Raw genomic sequence first — 3,540 nt, 5'->3', positions numbered from 1 at the left:
GCACACATACTGACTAAAATTGGAATGATGCAAAGAAGATTAACATGGCTGCTGCATAAGGATGGCATGCAAATTCAAAACACAGTCACCACCACCAGTAAAGCATCCTTCTCATACATGTGCATAATTTTTTCTGCGTACAATGTATTCAGTTTGTTCTATATGTTTAGCTGGCCATGGTGGTACACACCTATAATCCTTGTACCCTGCACTTAGGAGGCTGAAGCAGAAGGTTGACACATGTTTGAGACTAATCAGCTTACTTTACATGGAAAGACTCAGGTAGTCAGAAGTAATAACCTTGGGCTGGGATGATACTCAAAGCCTTGGGGAGAGGGGACAGAGATCTTCCAGCCCCTATGCCTGCTTGAAGGTGTTTAATCCAGAGAGAGAGAGAGAGAGAGAGAGAGAGAGAGAGAGAGAGAGAGAGAGAGACAGAGAGGCAGAGACACAGAGAGACAGAGAGAGAAACATGAGATGAGAAAATAGAGGCTTGAGAAGATTAGGAAACATGCACAGTTAGAAAAGACAGCAAGTCACAGGCAGAAGGGTAGAACCCACAGCTTGTAGACCCTCCCTGATCATATTCCCAAGAGTTGCTGCTGGTCCTTCACAGCTGAGCTTTGTAGTCCTCTAGAGAAAGGGGTCCAGTAACTATCTTGAAAACATCTAAAATTCAATTCATTTGGTTTTTAGTCAGTGCTCCAAGTTGAAAGAGAGAGAATAAGGAAAAGAAGTGTATATGACCAGTAAGGAATGGCAGGAGCAGGCCTCACAGGAGAGCTGCTGTGTGACTTGGCCACACTGGTGATCTGGAGAGTGTAACCAGGGGCACGACTCGCCGAGCTAAGTGTGCACATGAAATGGTGAGATGGGGAGGCCAGAAAGTTCTGTCAATGTTAGTTCCCAGTTTTCCATAGTATACTATAGTTATACAAGATGTTATTACTGGAAGACACTACAGGAAAGGTATACAGGAAATCTTATTTCTTGTAATTACATGAGTGTCTACAATTATCTTAGAATAAAATTTAAATAAGTATCTTAAAAAGGAATCCAACAAGATAGACTTTTCAGTTGGACAAGGGAAAGAAAATAAGGAACTCTGTAATCAAAAGATCACTATGGCTCATCGTAGGTAGGAAGGTTCCTTACCACCACCACCACTACCACCCTTGCAGCTCTGCTGGACTTGTGTGACCTCACTAAGGGAAGCAAGGCCTTGGTTGAGGCACTCTGCACCGTCTTACTCTCTACCCAGGCTTCTCCTGGACTCTGAGGCTCATGGAGCAGTGCAGCCTGTGTCCCAGAGCATGCCTCAAGACTCCTAGGAAATCCCACCAGGTGGAGGGTGGAGTGTAAGGCACACCTCACACTTCCCTTTGCCCTAGAGTTTGAGTCAGGACCAAAAACAAGTCACTGAAGCTATGGCTGATGTGATGCAGCGTGGGATTGTGCCAAAATACACAATGGGCAAGAAACCTGTGGTGCTTTTGGTAGGGATTTATTGTGGGTAACATTCTCTTTGTCGTGTCAATTGCTTTCTCATGTCCCAGAAGTCTCATGGCTAACAGGAAGGTCCTATTCTTCATGTCCTCACTGTCTTCTGGAGGAGTCTCACATACTCTTTCCATTCCCTTGTCTTCTCCGCAGTTAGAAAGGTAAGAAGGACACAGACCTGCTGTAGATCCTAAGGTCATGGCTAGATTTGGACATACAGCAGATGCCCTGTTCCAGCTGGCACTGAACACAACATAGCTGATGGCACCTGTCTTTGTGCCCCTTTCACACTTCAATTGTCCCCCTCCCATCTCCAGCTTCTCAAGTACCCCTTTTTCTCAAATGATTCCTTAAAAGCTTCCATGCATTAGCTTCATAATGTCTCTTTGGGGAAGTGCTTTTTGTCTTGAGTAATCTCCTTGTAACTCCAAGATTAGGCAAGAAAACAAATGGTCTTCACTATTTTATGAATGTAAAAAATTTTGTCTCTGAAATAGTAAGAGACTGGCCATAGTTCACAGGATTAGTCAACAGTAAATCCAGAACTGAAACTTATACTTAGCTTGTGACTTTTTAGGTTAAACTACACATCCCATTCCTTCACCCTTACACTATATAAGATCATCATAGATACTACAAATAATGGGCCCAAACTGTATGGTAAGCTAAGCCTAATGAAAATGCATATTTTTGTATCCTGTTCCACTCTACAGTGCTCTGTGGGCAAATAGTTCTGTGAGGTTACATTCCTCTGTGCAGTCATTCAGAAAACCAGGTCAAGAGAAGCCCAGATACTGTTAGTATGTGGCTGTGAAGGTCACCTGGGATCATTTCCTCCCACCCAGAAAGAAAAATCTCAGAGATGAATGGACATCAGTGCATATGAGAGGTCTGGGGAGGGTTGGTTGGTTGGTTAGTTGTTTGGTTGGTTGGTTTCAGTACTAAGGAATCAATGCAAGACTTTTGCACTGAGCTACATCCCAGCCACTACTCCCACTCTTTTGAAGACAGAGACTTGCTAAGTTGTCCAGGCAAGGCTGAAATTTGAGATTCCCTACCTCATCCTCCTAGCATGCTAGAGTTATAGGCATGCACCACCATGCCTGACTGAGAGGTTTCTGTGGAAGAAGCTTGATATTGTCTAAATGTTTGTGCCCCACAAAATTCATATGTGGAGATTCTAACTTCTAAAGTGATGGTATTAGAAAGCAGGACCTTTAGAAAGTGATTCAGTCATAAAGAGAGACCCCTCATAAAAGAGGTTAGTGCCCTTATTATTAAAAAAAGTCTACAGAGATCCTTTGTCCCTTCTGCTATGTGTAAACACAGCAAAAAAGTTTCTGAACCAGGAAATGGGCTCCTCCTAAACACAGAATCTATGGATGGTCTTGATATTCTCACCCCAAAACCAGTAAAAAAAAATAAATTTCTGTTCAATTTTTTCTAAGATTTGACTTTTTCCGGAGATATTTCCACTTTAACAAAAATGAAAATCTTAAGCCAAAAGACATACAATGGAACTTCAGCTGTCTGCCTTTCACTGGCAGTACTCTTGGGGAGCTGAGAGACCCCCACTGCTCTGAAACCTCTGTACAGAGCCTCTGCCAAGGCACGGAGCCAGCTCTGTCTCCCCAGGCACTTGAATATACAAAGAGCGACTACTGTGAAAGAGGCAAGAACAAAGTCATGTTAGACCATGGTAATACTTCAGTTGTGTCCTTCTATGGGTAGTTGAGCACCAGCTTAAACTTTTTGCAATTCAGCTTCTCCTTTTATAAATCAGAGGAATGATCCAAATGCCAAAGTAAGCTTCAACCTGAGAGGAAGCCTCCAGACTCTAACCATCCCTTTGGGAGTTCTTCATAAGTTTGAACTGCTACGTGTTATTTGGATCCAAGAAAGTAGAAGTCGCCAATGCCCCCCCCATAAGACACCCTCCCTAAATATGCAAGGTCTAGTCTAGATGCACAATCTTCTATTGCAGTTTTTCTAGGGAGGTATAACTGAGATCTTTCTTTCTCTTTTTCTTTTTCTCTCTGT

Source organism: Octodon degus, unplaced genomic scaffold (assembly GCF_000260255.1).
Source record: "Octodon degus isolate 3935 unplaced genomic scaffold, OctDeg1.0 scaffold00003, whole genome shotgun sequence".
In the NCBI taxonomy this organism is placed as follows: domain Eukaryota; kingdom Metazoa; phylum Chordata; class Mammalia; order Rodentia; family Octodontidae; genus Octodon; species Octodon degus.
Note: the sequence above shows the minus strand (reverse complement) of the source record.